We start from the raw sequence: 16,501 nt of genomic DNA, 5'->3' as shown, positions 1-16,501 counted from the left end.
AAAAGATGTTTCTTTCCATATACAAAATATATTCATTCCATTACAATATCAGAAAGCCTTAAACCCTTTCAGTAGCAATGCAAATACAATACAAAGTCAGAAACAGTATAAAATCTCATCAAAGTTAGCCACATGCATGATCTGTCCTCAGGAAAAATTCTCTGGCTGTGGGCCTGTAAAACTCAGAACAATTATCTGCTGTCAATATGCAAAGGAGGAACAGTCATAGGATAACCTATCCAATCACCATAGGGGAATACTGGAAGGAAAATAAGGGTCACCAGGTACAAACAGTTCTGAAAACATGTAGGGCAAACTCCCTTAGATTTCAAAGTTAGAGAGTCATTTATCCTCAGGGCTATAGAAAGTGGCAGCCCCAACCTTTCCAAGGGCCTATGCAGCAGCCTTGCCTTCTCCAAACTCTGGGGTGAGGGTTGCAAGGCGGTCTCATTGGGGGGACCACCTTTTTCTTGGCTCCACCTTCTCCAAACATTGGGGCAGCACCTGGGCTCTCTGCCATCTCCAGGATACATGTTCAACCCCTCAGAACAATGGAGTGGCAGCCAGGCTCCGCTGGTTTATGCACTTCACCCTCTCCAAAGCCTGAGGTGGAAAAATTCTTCTTGAGGGCAGAGTGACTGTGGCTCAGCAGGCAGAATTCTCCCTGCCATGCCAGAGACCCGGGTTCGATTCCTGGTGCCTGCCCATGCAAAAAAAAAATTCTTCCTGAGCAATTGAGGTGGAAGGCCTACCTTCTGCCTTTGGAGCAAACTTACCCTCTCCAAGTACATGAGTGGGTCTGCTCTACTGGCCTGAGGTTTCTTGCTTCAAACCTTAGCTTCCATGGCTCTTCCTCTGAAGTAATTTTTCCTTCAATTTGTCCCTTTTCTGTACTTTTTAGTCCAGACTGGCAGTGGTTCCATTTATATAGATCCCACAACACTCTTGTTGGTTTTCTATGTCATGTACAGGGATCATAACCATCAGACAATTGGACTTTCCACAAATCCTTCAAGGATAGCTCCATCTCCAGTCCTGGATTTTTCTGAAATGGCTGACTGTTCCATGCATTAAATCCTCATATGGGACATTATTCTCTGGGGTCTCCATTTCTGGAAGCCCAGAATTTTCAAGACCATCAATTTCTGGTTTCTTTGTGTCCAAGAGTTCAGTTCTCAGCTTATCTCTTTCTGTCACATTATACTATAAGCTGTAAGGAGAAGCCAGGCTGCATTTTCCTCATTTAGTTTAGAAATCTCTTCAACCAAGTACCATGGCTCCTTACTTTTAAATTCTAACTTCCATGGAAAGTCAGGACACAATATGGCTAAGTTCTCTGCCACTTTAAAGCAGGATTACCTTCCTTCCAGTTTGCAATAACATGTGCATCATTTCTGTCTAAGGCCTTATCAGAGTATCCTTAGAATCCATTTTTCTACTAACAGCCTCTTTAAAGCACGCTAGGGCTTCTCTATCAAGTGCCTCACAATTACTCCAGAATCTTCCCTTTATCCATTTAAAAAGCCATTCCAACATGTTTGGTATTTGCAAACTGCAGCACCTGACTTCTCTGGTACCAAAATCTGTTTTGGTTTGCTAAATCTGATGGAATGCAATATACCACAAATGGAACAGCTTTTAAAAAGAGAATTTATTAAGTTGCAAATTTACTGTTCTAAGGACATAACAGTGTCCAAACTAAGGCATACAGAGAAAGATACCTTGACTCAGAGTGGGCCAATGACATTTGGGGTTTCTCTGTCAGCTGGGAAGGCACATGATATTTCTGCTAGTTTTCTCTTCTGGCTTCTTACTTCAAAATGGCTTCCCCGAGGGCATCTCCAAAAGACTCTTGTCTGTTTCAGCTATGTCTGCTCTGAAGCTTTTTCCCAAAATGCTTTCAGTAGGCAAATTAAGTTGCACCTTGAATGGACAGAGATACATGTTCATGGAAACCACCTAATAAAAAGGCCCCATCCACAATTGGGTGGGTCACATCTCCATGGATACAACTTAATCAAAAAGATCTTACCCTAACCAATATTAATTCAGGTTTAAAAAATATGGCTTTCTTGGGATACACAACAGCTTCAAACCAGTACAGGAGGTATTGACATCATAACAGTATTTAGTCTTTCGATCCATGAACATGGAATATCCTTTCATTTATTTAGGTCTTCTTTGACTTTTTTTGGCAATGTTTTGTAGTTTTCTCTGTACAATTTCTATACATCCTTTGTTTAGATTTATTCCTAGGTATTTGATTCTTTTAGTTCCTGTTGTGAGTGGAAGTTTTTTGTTGTTGATTTCTTTTTTGATTTTTAATTGCTTCTGTGTAGAAACACTGTTTTTTGGGGTGTTGATCTTGTACCATGCCATGTTGTGTAGGAGCGAAGGGTTAATAGAAAACCTGCGGAATTTATTGGGAGTGACTGGCTTCAAAGTGGCGTCAACAGTAAACTGTGGAGACTGTTATCTGCTTAACTGAAGGACAGCCTGGGAGGGAGAGAATGTTTGTTTTTTCTTAAACCCCAAGGTCTTGTTAGCTATCTCTTGTATGTAGGGAGTAATATACTGAAAAGTAGGCACTCTGTTTTATCATGAAATGTATGCATGCTTTTAGTCACACATACCCTGCAGTACATAAACAGGAACTAGTTAAAAATAAAGTTGTCTGTTGTCTTTACTGCTAAAGCTTCAGACCCCCTGATCCCAGTCTCTTTCTCATTTTAGTTTAACATTCCTTAGGGTCATAACAGCGGCCAACAGATGGTGACCATGAAGGGACCCTAAGAAGGACTACTCAGCTTTCGTGTTAAAGTATCCAAAGAAATTGAGTGTCTCCAGATGCTGAGGATTCACCACAGAAACAGACCTAGGTCATTGTTGTAAGTCTTTTTAAGTTTAAAGTAATTTTAATTTCCTTGTAGCATCAGGGTAATGGGAAATCATAGCGGGCGAATGGAGGAGTATATTTGTGTGTTGAAAACACTGTTAGAAACTACAGGGGTCTCAATGAAGACTTCAGAGTCACTAGAGCTCTTTTCTTTAGTACAGAAGTATTGTTATTGGTTTCAGCCTAAAGGCCATAATGTTTCCTATTATTATGATAAATTTAAAAGATTGCTTCTTTATCATACCTTTAGCAGAGCAAAAAAAAAAAATTAATTTCTGAACTTGTTCTCAATGAGCTGCCTTTATATAAAAATTCATATATACCTGAGTCAGAAAATATTCAATAGGATCAATGCAGAACAAGAGTCAGTACTCATTAATGGTTCCTACAGAATTGTAACAGATTGGTCCCCTAAGGGATATGCAATTCAGGATTGTAGTTCTGACTCAAACTGTTCTGTTAAGTTATCTTAGTTTAATCTAAATAATTATTCTACTGAAATTTATACCAATGCTACAAATAAAATCTTGTGACAAAGAATGGGAATGGCAGCCCCATCTCCTTTTGTTAACTTAGATCCTCGACAAACAGCAATTTGGAAACTGGCCATGAGTTCAGCTCCTATTTATATTTGAAAAGGAAATATATTTTCAGAACTTTAAAACTGAAAATTCTTGTTAAAAACTATATATTGATATTTCAAATATGCATTAACTAAAATATTTTAGTATTTAACATTATTTTAACAAATTTAATTTTGAGGGTAATTATGTGTGGTAAAATATTTGTTTAAAATAATGACTTAAGTATGAAAAATATAAAAGACATTTTTATTAATAGGAGAAAGAAAATAGTTTTATCTTCAGATAAAATGAATAACTGTTACAAAATGAGAAAAATGTAAGACAAAGCCTAAACTCATGTAATAATTGCTGAGGGTTTATAAAAATGGAAATTATGGTCAAAATCAAGAAAGAGTTAATGAATCTAAAATAACAATGCTTTCTTGGACTCTTAATAAAAAGATATAAAATTTTTTTCTAAATAATCAGTATAAAAGGCAAAGAGTCTGTGTTTTATCAAAATAGCTTATGTTAACTTTTATCATGTCCTTATCTATATAAAAAATACTAATTTTCTTCTGGGTATCATTATACTGGCAAAAAACTGTTTCTTTTCTTGCCCAAAACCAGGTGGCTTAATCTATTAATCTAAGTAATATTGCTGTAAATGAATCTATTACTCACTAAATAATATTCAAATCATATAAATACCTAAATTCCTTTAAGCCAAAATATTTTAATGCTTTACCCAATTTTATATAAACTACACATGTATAAACTAAATTTATCCCAAAATAACCATGACTTATGTTGGGAGCAGATCAAATTTAAGGGCTAAATGCAAGGGAAAAATATATTTGTGGAGTCTGTTCTATTCACCTGATGTTGCCATTACGCGCAACTGATGTTGCTATCACATGACCTTGATAAGAAACAATTAAAATGTGCACTCTAGCTGGGAGGATTGGCTATCCTCCTGGAAGGAGGTGTACTTTAATAAAGATATTTAGGTCCCAGGAAGCTCCTCTTGGTCCCTAGCCAGTTCCCAGAAGACCTAAATGGGCCCGGTCATGTAAGCAAATTGTAATTTAGTCACTATTGTGGGAAAATATCATAAAAACTGCATGCAACAAATTTAAAATTAGCAAACACGCACAGCCAATTATAAAAAATCCTCATTTCTGATTTCATTTTCAATCAATCTAATGAATTCATTTTACAAAATCTGGTCAATTTACTATGGGTACATATCATTATTGACACTCTGCTTTCATTTTTGCTACCTGCCACTTTAAGAATTCCTAATTATATGTTACAAAACTTGTTTGATATTATACAAGGAGATTCTGATTTATTAAGCAAAAGATAGTTAACAACTGCAGCTGGACAAGAATTAAGATTAACTGAACAACGTATTCAAGAAGGACAGCTTGTTCAAATAAAATTTTAAAAACCTGTTGATTTTATTATTTTCTTTACCTTACAATCTCCCACAGGCCTACTTTGGCAAGATGGTATTTTAAAATAAATGTTTTTACCAAGTAATTGACAAAAATGTTTAAATACATATTTGCAAAAAATCATTTCTTTAATAGCCAAAGATCGCCAAAGATATTATCAATTAAAAGGTCACAATCCTAAGCGCATAATGTGTGATCTTACAAAGGGAAAGGTTCAAAGTCAATTTATTTTCAATACCACTTGGCAAATAGCATTAAGTAATTTTAAAGGACAAATTAATAATCATTTGCTTATATCAAAAGTTTTGCAATTTCTTAATCATAATGATGAATATGCAACTATGTGATGATATTATGAATTACTGATTATATATATAAAACGGAATAATATGTTAAAAATGTTTTTGTTCATTTGTTAAACTTTTTAAAAATAAATAAATAAATAAACAAACTTTTACAATTTCTGAAAAGAACACAATGGATTTTGCCTAAAGTAGTTTGGGCTTCCCTGCTAGCTATTACCGTCTTTACTAATGGTAATAATAATAGGCAGGCTGCATATGTCACCCCAGGGGAAAACAAAAGTTAGAAAACACCTTATACCTCAGCCCAATGTACTGAATTAGCAGCTGTAATTCAGGTATTGCAAAATTTTCCACAATCTCTTAATATTGTTTCTAATTCTAAATATGTCTGCCAAACAGTTACTCACATTAAGAAAGCTTCTTTGTTTAAAGGAGATAAACTGTCCCGAATGTTTTTACATTTACAAACACTAGTCAAAAGTCGAACTAATCCTCTTTTTATCATGCATATAAGAGCTCATACTAATCTTAAAGATCTTTATCATTGCAAAATCATCAAGCAGATACTCTTATAGAAATAATTCAAGATCCCATGATATTTCACAAATTGACTCATATTAATAGCAAAAGGTTATGAAAGAAATTTCCATCTTTATCTAAACAGAAAACTCAGGACATTGTTAAGACTTGTCCAACATGTGGACCTTTAAATGCACTCCCATTTGCATCAGGGGTTAATCCTCGAAATCAAAAAGCAAATAAATTATGGCAAATGGATGTTACTCATATTTCACATTTTGATAAAATGCAATATGTCTATATTATTATAGACACCTTTTCTCATTTCATCTGGGCTACCGCACAATCTAGAAAATGTTTCTGTCATGTTCAATCACATTTATTTAATGCTTTTGCTGTTATGGGATGCCCTCAATCTATTAAAGCAGACAGTGGTTCTACTTATATGGGAAAGCAATTTCGTAAATTTTATACTACTTTTCATATTACTCATATCACAGGAATTCCACATAATCCCTCTGGTCAATGAATTATTAAATAAACAAACCAGACCCTAAAGTCTATGCTCATAAAACAAAAAGGGGGACATCAGGAGGATGATGTTGTGAAAATAAGTACACCTAAAGATCAATTAGCAAAAGCATTGTTTACTTTAAATTTTTTAAACATTTATGATAATTCATCACAGACTCCTGCAAAACAACATTTTAGTAATTTGGAAAAGAAAGGTAATATGACTCAAACAGAACTGCAGCTGCAGCCAATCTATTGGAAAGATGTTAAGGATGATTTATGAAAACCAGGAATGATAAAGGTGTGGGGTAGGGGATTTGCTCTTGTCATTGCAGATGACGGAACCTCAGTTTGGATTCCCTCGAAGAGAATAAAACCCAGACATGTCGACCTGGATGAAAATAACTAAGTGGGTAATGTATATTATAGGACATATAACTTTAATTGCTGAAGGACAGGGACATATTTATACTTATTGGGTTTATATTCCTAATGGGCAGATCCAACTTTACCAAAATATCTGAATACTAGTTTAGGATTCCCAGGTCCAATAGATTCAAGGCTTCCAAAACTACTTAAGGAAGAAGGAAAAATGGTGCCAAATTTAACTCTTCCATTTTTAAAAAAGACCCATATCCATAAATAATGAATTACTGTGTATGACAATAAATAGTCGAACTACATGGTTTAAGATAAAGAATGATTCTCATAATTACATAGAAGATGATTTGTGCCAAATCCATGGGATGATAAATATAACAAAAATCAGAGAAATTTATGGAAAATATTCCTAGGACTGGGATCAATTTTTATAGCAAATTCTAATAACTATAACTTCTCTTTAAATAGAAAATATGTACTAGAGATTCATATATATTTGTTAAAAATCATATGCATATAAGAAATCAAACTTTTAATTGTGAGAACTGTTCTCTATTCACTTATCTCCAAGCATTTATGTTGCAGGAAAATGAGACGATTGTAGCAGCAAGGAAAAGAAGAGGTATGCTGCTGGTGCAGTTGTTAAGATCCTGGTAATCCTCTCCAGAATCATAAGTCCTGACCCATTTGGCAAAAGAATATCTGAAAAGGACTAAGAGACTAATTGGACTCATTATTGCAGCTATCATTGGGATCATTGGAATTATCACAGTGGCTGTGGTCGCTGGAACTGCATTGCATCAAACTATACAGATACAGCATCATGTTAGAGGATGGCATAAAAATGCCAATGAACTGTGGCATAGTCTATCTCACATCGATGAGCAAATTAATAATAGAGACAGCATTGGTTCATTTTGGAGATCAAATGTATAATTTAAATTTCTTATGAAGTTTAAACTGTGACTGAAATAAGAGCAATTTTTTATATTACCCCTTTAAGATATAATCCTTCTGAAATAAAATGGGAAAAAATAAAAGAGGCATCTTTTGGGGCATTCAGATAGTTTAAGTCTCAATATTTTAAAATTACAAAAGCGGGTATTAGAAATATCTCAAAATAATTTGCATATAGCTGATGGAAATTATATTACACAATCATTTACCCAAGGGCTAAAAAATCTTAATCCTGTTTATTGATGAAAATCTTTCATTTTTTTGACAACATCTTTTTCTCTTAAGTGTCCTGGAGCACCGTTTGCTATCTTTCATATCTTGTAATCATAAACAAACACAAGCTCTCGACGTATTTGTAAAGGCTTTGAACTCCTCCCCTAAATAAGCTTTAAGCTCTTGACTGGTAGCCAATGACGGGTAAGACCCTTCCTTCAAAGCTTAAGGGCAACCTAAGACAGGCACAGTCACTGAGCAAAGCCAAGCTAACAGTATGATTCTTGTAAAACTCTTGGCTCCCCTCCCAAATCAAAGTCAGAGTGCTTGACTGGTGGCCAATGATGGGTAAGACCCTTCCTTCAGAGCTTAAGGGCAACCTAAGACAGGCAAAGTCACCTTGACTTATAAAATAAAAAGGGGGAAATGTAGGAGCCAAGGGTTAACAGAAAACCTGCAGAATTTATTGGGAGTGACTGGCTTCAAAGTGGCGTCAACAGTAAACTGTGGAGACTGTTATCTGCTTAACTGAAGGACAGCCTGGGAGGGAGAGAATGTTTGTTTATTCTTAAACCCCAAGGTCTTGTTAGCTATCTCTTGTATGTAGGGAGTAATATACTGAAAAGTAGGCACTCTGTTTTATCACGAAATGTATGCATGCTTTTAGTCACGTAAACCCTGCAGTACATAAGCAGGAACTAGTTAAAAATAAAGTTGTCTGTTGTCTTTACTGCTAAAGCTTCAGACTCCCTGATCCCAGTCTCTCTCTTGTTTTACTTTAACATTCCTTAGGGTCATAACAGCGGCCAACAATGTTGCTTAATAATTTTTCAGGATTTTCTATATATAGGATCTGCCCATAGGCAAAAATTTTCTTCTTCCTTTCCTATTTGGATACCTTTTATCTCTTTATCTTGCCTAATTTCTCTGCCAAGAAATTCCAGTACAATGTTGAATAACAGTGGGCATCCTGGTCTTGTTTCTGATCTCAGAGGAAAAGCTTTCAGTCTTTCACCATTGAACCACTTTGGGCTTTTCATATATGTCCCTTATCCTGTGAAGGAAGTTTTCTTCTATTTTTAGTTGTGGGAGTTAGATTCAGTTGTCAACTTGGCCAGGTGAAGGTACCTAGTTCTGTTGCTGTGGACATGAGCCAATGGTATGTGAACCTCATCTGTTGCTCATTACATCTGCAGTTGGCTAAGAGGTGTGTCTGCTGTAATGAGTGATGTTTGATTTAATTGGCTGGTGCTTAAATGAGAGAGCTCAATGTATCACAGCCCAAGCAGCTCAGCATATCTCATCTCAGCACTCGCAGCTCAGCTCAGGCCTTTGGAAATCCCCAGAAAGAAATCACCCTGGGGAAAGTTGTTGGAACCCAGAGGCCTGGAGAGAAGGCCAGCAGAGATCACCCTGTGCCTTCCCATGTAAGAAAGAACCTCAGTAACTGCCTTTCCTCTGAAGAACTAACGAAATAAATCCCCTTTTATTAAAAGCCAATTTATCTCTGGTGTGTTGCATTCCGGCAGCCAACAAATTAGAATACTAGTGTTCTAAGAGTTTTCATCAAGAAAGTGTACTGGATTTGTCAATGCCATTTCTGCATCAATTGAGATGATCATGCAGTTTTTTCCCCTTCATTCTACAATGTGGTGTTTTAGATTAATTGATTTTTTTAATGTTAAACCAAACTGGCATACCAGGGATAAATCCCATTTGATCATGTTGGATTTGGTTAGCTAGTATTTTGTTGAGGACGTCTGCATCTATATTCATAAGAGATATTGTTCTATGGTTTTCTTTTCTTCTGGTATCTTCACACCCAGCTTTGATATGAGGGTGATGTTGACCTTGTGGAATGAGTTAGGGAGTGTTCTCTCCTCTTCAGGGAATAGAATGGGAGTTCTGTTGGAATATTTGATAGTATTTCAAATATATATATATTTTTTATATGGGCAGGCACCGGGAATCAAACACGGGTCCTCTGGCATGGTAGGCGAGCATTCTTGCCTGCTGAGCCACCATGGCCTGCCCTATTTCCAATATTTTGATTACTGATTTGATCTCTTTGTTAGTAATTTGTTGAGATTTTCTATTTCTTCTTGAGTCACTGTCGGTAGTTTTTGTGTTTCTAAGAATTTGTCCATTTCATCCAGGTTATCTAATTTATTGGCATATAGTTGTTCATAGGATACTTTTATAGTCCTTTTATTTCAGTGGGGTCAGTAATAATGTCATCTGTTTCATTTCTGATTTTTGTTATTTCTATCCACTCTTTTTGTCTTTGTCAGTCTTGCTAAAGGTTTGCCAATTATATTGATCTTTTCAAAGAACCAGTTTTTGGTTTTGTTGCTTCTATTTTTTTTTAAATATTTCATTTATCTTTGCTCTGATCTTGTTATTTTCTTCTTTTTGCTTGCTTTGGTGTAGTTTTTCTTTTTCTAGTACTTGTAGTTTTGAGGTTAGGACTCTGATTTGAAGTCTTTTTTCTTTATTAATGTAAGCATTTAGAACTATAAATTTTCCTCTCTGCACTGCCTTTGCTGCATCCCATAAGTTTTAGTATGTTGTATTTGCATTTGCATTTATCTTAAGACATTTCCTAATTTCACTTCTCATTTCCTCCTTAACCCTTGGTGGTTTAAGAGTATGTCGTTTAATTTCCACATATTTGTGAATTTCACATTTCTCCCTCTGTTTTTTAATTTTAGCTTCATTCTGTTATGGTTGGGGAATATACATAGTATGATTTCAGTTTTTTTTTTAATTTATTGAGAGTTGTTTTGTGGCCCAATATATGATCTATCCTGAGGAATGATCCATGTGTAATTAAGAAGAATGCTTATTTTGTTTTCACTGGTTGCAGTGTTCTATATATGTCTGTTAGGTCTAGTTCGTTTAGTGTATCATTGAAGTACTGTGTTTCCTTATTGATCTTCCAATTAAGAGTGGTATGTTAAAGTCTCTAACTATTAATGTAAGAACATCAGTTTCTGTTTCCAAATCTATCAGTATTTACTTCATATATCTTGCGGCTCTGCTGTTAGGTACTTATATATTTATATTTGTTACATCTTTTTGTTGAATTGTCCCCTTTATAAGTATTTCATGATCAATTTTGCCCCATAATTGTTTTTTACTTAACATCTATTTTATCCAATATCAATATAGCCACTCAGCTCTCTCTTGATTACTACTTTTATGATATATTTTTTCCCATTCTTTCACCATCTATCTACTTGTATCTTTGACTTTAAGTTTAGTCTCTGGTAGAAAGCATTTGGTTGGTCATGCTTTTTTAAAAATCCACTCTGCCAATCTCTGCTTTTTGACTGGAACATTTAATCCATTTACATTTAAGGTCATGACTGATAATACAGGACAATTCTGCCATTTTGCTATTAAGCCATTTTAAGTCTTTTACCTTTCTCCCCCTCACTTCCATTGAAGCCTATTTTTATGTCTATTTGTTTTTTCATGTTGTACCATATTGAGTTCTTCCTCACTTTTTTTCTGGATATATTTTTTCATCTGTCTTCCCTGTGGTAACCATGGGGTTAAAATTTAACATCCTAAATATATGACAGTCATATTTGGTTTGATACCAACTGAACGTCAATAACATGTACATATGCTTTTTTTGTACCCGTCTTCCATGTTTTTCATACTTGTTACCACTTATTTCGTTGTACACTGAATGTCCAGACACCTATATTTGTCATTACTTTTTATGCATTTGCATTTAACACCTGTATGATGTAAGAAGTGGGGTTACATACCAAATAATACGATGCAATAATACTTGCATTCATTATTATCATATGGTTACCTTTATAGAAGATCTTTATTTCCTTATGCTGCTTTGAACCACTATCTAGTATCCTTTCCTTTCAATCTGAAGAGCGTCCTTTAGCATTGCTTGTAGGACTGATCAAGTGGTAATGAACCCCCTCAGCTTTCGTTTATCTGAGAATGTCTTAATCTCTCCCTGATTTTTGAAAGAGGCCAAATAAAATTCTTGGTTAGCAGTTGTTTTCCTTCAGTACTTTAAATATTTCAACCCACTGCCTTCTTGCCTCTTTGGTTTCTAATGAAAAATAAGCACTCAGTCTAATTTGGACTCCCTTGTATGTATCATGTTGATTTTCTCTTGCAGCTTTCAGAACTCCCTCATCTTTTACCTGTGGCCATGTAATTAATATAGGACATGGTACATTTTTCTTCATGTTTACCTTGTTTTATGTTCTCTGAGCTTCTAAGATATGCATATTCACATCCTCTGTTACGTTTGGAAAGTTCTCTGCCGTTATTTCTTGACTAGTCCTTCTACCTCATTCTCTCTCTCTTCTTTTTCATGGATTCCCATAATGTGTATATTGGTATGCTTCATGGTGCTTCCTAGGTGTCTCTGGAATTTTTACTTTAATATTTTGTTTTCTTTCTGTTCCTCAGCCTGACTCATTTCAAGTGTTTTGTCTTCAAGTTCACTGATTCAGTCTGCTTCTGAAACTCTACTAGGTGTTCTTCATTTCAGTTATTGTGGTCTTCAACTCCAGTAGTTTTCTTTGGTTTCTTTATATAATTTCTCTCTCTTTTCTTAGACCCTCATATTGCTCATTCATTGTTTTCCTGATATCATTTGCTTCTTTCTCTGTGCTTTCATTAATCCCCTTGAGCATTTTTAAGATCATGTTCCAAAGATTTTGTTTGGTATGTCCACATTCTTATCTCTTTTGATGGTGTTTTCTCCATCTTTATTCTCTTCCTTTGGATGAATCATCATTTACTGTTTCTTAGTTTGTCTTGTACTCTTTTGAACCAGTACATTTTAATATTTAAAATATTAACTCTGTGTTGTATTTGTTTTGATATCTTTCTTGGTTTTGTAACCAGCTTGTCATGACAGAGGTTTTCTTGAGTTTCACCCTCCTATCAGGAAGATCTACCCAAGGTAAATACAGTGTGGAATGTTTTCACTGTCTTTCTAGACTTCTGTCTTATCCTGGGCTTTTGCTTATTAATTGTTTTGGAGTTCCCCTGTTTACAGGAGTTTGGTTGTCCCTTCTGCTTTCCAAGAGTCAGACTCCACTCTCCCAGGTATTTGAAGGCAGTAGGCCTTTGTCCCAGCGTATAATTTTTTACATTCATTTTGTTTTCTCACACTGCTTTTTTTGAAGCACAAATTCTAGGGGAAGGTCACCCTGTAGAGCACTTTCCCAAGTTTGTGTTCCCCAGCCAATAGACTGGCTCCCAAGTACCTTGGGGAGTGGATCAGGAAGGGTGCCAAAATTTTCTCCAATGGCTCCCTAAAGCTGAGCTTTCCTGGCCTGCCCAGCAAATGTAGCGCTTCAGCTAATTGTTCTCCACAGACCTGATGAAGCACTGTGACTTTAAATCTCCACTGTCTCCACCTCTCTCTGGTGAGATTTGAAAAATGGTTGCCACTGCTTTTGTCCAGGATGTGTTGAAACAGCAGCAGCTCTCTGTGCCAACCCTCAGTGATCTGAATTGGCTAATCAAAAGCCATGATCAGTGATTGGGCATGCCCACTCCTGTTCTTGGGGAAGAAGATTTTTATGTCCCTTTCTGTCACCAGGAGCTAGTCAGGGGTGCACCCTGTGGTAACGTGTTGTGAGGGTGTGGGATGAGTACCTGTAGTGACACACGGAGAGGGAAATTTACAGTTCTTTACCATAATATAGCAATCTCTTCTTCCAGCTCTTCCCTGGATGTTGTACACTATTCTTTTGCCTCTAAGGTTTCAAAATAGTTTCAGACAGTTCTTGTCTCTTTAATAGTTGTTTTGGTAGAAGAACTGTGTCCTGGTGCTTCCTACTCTGCCATCTGCCCCAGAAATCCTCAATAAAGTTTTTTAAAATGTTAAATGAAAGGAAATGATCACTTCCATTGTTAGAAAATGGCCCATCTTCCTAGGTTAAGGTAACATTTGTAATAAGTTTCTGTGTAGCACAGTTGTTGCACTGGCCATTTATTTGCCCAGCTTTATGAAGTCTAATGAAGTTTCATGTGGAGAAGACTTGGGAGTAATTAGCTGCCTTTATAGATTTTGATGGCCTCTAAGAATGTTATATAGTTTAAGAAAAAGCTTGCATTAATTAAAAACTTTTTTATTGTGAAATAGAACATACACGCAAAGAAAAGAAAGAAAAAGCAATAATTTTCAAAGTATGCTGCAATAAGATGTTACAAAATAGATTTCAGAATTTGTTACTGGTTATCATTCCACCATTTCAGATTTTTCCTTCTAGCTGCTCTGAAACACTGATGCTAGAAGAAATATCAATATAGTGATTCAGCAGTCATACTTGTTCGTTATATCCTATTTTCTCTGTTTTAATTCCTCCTTCTCCTTTGATCCTTCTCTCAATCTATAGGGATCTTTATGCAATGCCCATTCTGACTTTTTCATGTTGAAAATGGGTGTCAACACAAAAGGATAGGGGGATGTAATCAATTAATAATCTTGGAGAGGCTGATCCCTCTGGGTTTCAGGATTTATCTGGCCTGAAATCATAGGCTCCAGGAAAGCAAACTTAGTTCATGAAGCTTTTATAGAGTCTTAGTTCGAGTCCTAGGTGTTCTTAAGTGTTAACAGGAGTGATGTTGGTTGGGCTTTAACAAACCATGGCTATTAGGACTATCTAACTGAAGCTTGCATAAGAGTAGCCTCCAAAATAGCCTCTTGACTCCATCTGATCTCTCACAGCCACTGAAGCCTGATTTTATTGCACTTCTGGGATGGTTAGATTCTGGTGTCAACCTGGCCAAGTGATGATGCCTGGTTGTCTGGTGAGGGAAGCACTGGCCTGACCATTGCTGCAAGGATATTTCATAGCAGGATGATAAGCTGGAAGACTGGTGTATTAAATCATCGGTCAGGTGATTGTATCTGTGGCTGATTACATCTCCAATCAACTACAGTGCATCTCCCACAAATGACATAATCCAATCAGTTAAATACTTTTAAGGAAGAAGAGAGACTTTTTCACTGCTTCCTCAGCCAGCAAGCCTCTCCTGTGGAGATTGTCCAGACACTTCATTGGAGCTGCCAGCTACACAGCCTTCCCTACAGATTTTGGACTTTTCCATTCCCACAGTTAAGTGAAACACCTTTATAAATCTCATATTTATAGATATCTTCAATTGGTTCTGTTTCTCTAGAGAACCCAGACTAATACAGCTTGCTACAGGAAGTGATTCTTGAGAAACAGAATCTTAAAAATGGGTTTTACAATTGGTTTTCTACTCTGATTAGACTCATACGCACTAATGACAATGTTCCAATAATCAAGATGGCACTGACAGCCCATCGGGTGAGTTGGCAAGAGAGATATGTAAAATATCACCATTACATTCTGCTAATTGTATGGTTATATGAGGCAAGGTTCTAGGTGAGAGTGTTTTTGACACCTTTGCCAAGTTTTGTGGAATTAAGAGGTATAATGATGTTGGGCAGTTGTTGCTAGATACGCTAGATACAGAGATGAGGGAAAGAGATGAGCTGAAGGCTTCAAATTTGCACCTTAAGCACCATATGAATGATGTAAAAGTTTCCATGTTTGCCTGGAAGAAAATCTTATTTCCTGTAACCATAGACTTGAGATCTCTGAAAACCAGCACAGAACCTTATTGTGTGAGTAGCAGATTTACAACATAAACTAAAATCTCAACCTTGTAGGGTGTCTGCTGTTAAAGTAAGAGCTTTGATTGGAAAAGAATAGGATCCTGAAACATGGTGTTCTTGTTTGTAAGTTGCTGGAATGTTATATATCAGAAATGGAACGGCTTTTAAAAAGGTGAATTTATTAAGTTGCAAATTTACAGTTCTAAGGCTGTGAAAATGTCCAAGTTAAGGCAAGGCTATGAAAATGTCTGTCATGGTCAGGTTCATGTGTCAATGAGGCCAGATGGTAGTACCTGTTTGTCTGGTTGGGCAAGTGCTGGCCTATCTGCTGCTATGAGGACATTTCATAGAATTAAATCATGATCATGTTGGCTGTATCCACAGCTGATTCCATTTATAATCAGCCAAGGGGAGTGTCTTCTTTAATGAGCAATGCTTAATCTAATCACTGGAAGCATTTTAAGGAGGATTCGGAAGACACAGGTTCTCTTCCTGCTTCAACTGGTGAGCCTCTCCTGTGGAGTTTGTCCAGACCCTCCATGGAGTCATCAGCTTCACAACCTTCCCTACAGATTTCTTCCCTACAGACTCTATGTTCCCATGGTTACATGAGATACTTTTATAAATTTTATATTTAGGGATATTTCCTGTTGATTTGGTTTCTCTAGAGAACCCTAACTAATGCAATGTCCAAATTAATGCATCCAAGGAAAGATACCTTGGTTCAAGAAGGCCGATGACGTTCAGGGTTTTTCTCTCAGCTGGAAAGGCACATGGTGACATCTGCTAGCTTTCTCTCCAGGAATCTTAAACTGCTTCCCTGGAGCTCTGTTCATTTTGTTGGCTCTGTCAGTTCTGGTGACAGAACTCAGTTTTTTTAAAAAATAGTTTTTATAAAGGGATCCAGAGTCTTAGAGAGAGTGGAATGTTAGAGTGTATTATCATGGAAGACCTGCTCACACACACTAGGAACACCTAGAGGACACATATTTCACAAGAGCTTTGAGAAATAAATTCATGAGACTAGATTCATCATTCCTGAAGAGCTC

General features: G+C 36.3%; 1 long non-coding RNA gene across 1 annotated transcript; it reads left to right on the top strand.

The window, feature by feature from the left end:
* The first annotated feature begins 936 nt into the window (after window positions 1–936).
* LOC143662662 (uncharacterized) lies at window positions 937–6,666 on the top strand. Its single transcript, XR_013165527.1, has 2 exons — window positions 937–2,888; window positions 6,569–6,666. It is a non-coding gene; the product is annotated as an uncharacterized LOC143662662 (long non-coding RNA).
* Window positions 6,667–16,501: the final 9,835 nt, after the last annotated feature.

Source organism: Tamandua tetradactyla, chromosome 18 (assembly GCF_023851605.1).
Source record: "Tamandua tetradactyla isolate mTamTet1 chromosome 18, mTamTet1.pri, whole genome shotgun sequence".
Taxonomy (NCBI): Eukaryota; Metazoa; Chordata; class Mammalia; order Pilosa; family Myrmecophagidae; genus Tamandua; species Tamandua tetradactyla.
This window is presented reverse-complemented; position numbering and strand designations above follow the sequence as displayed.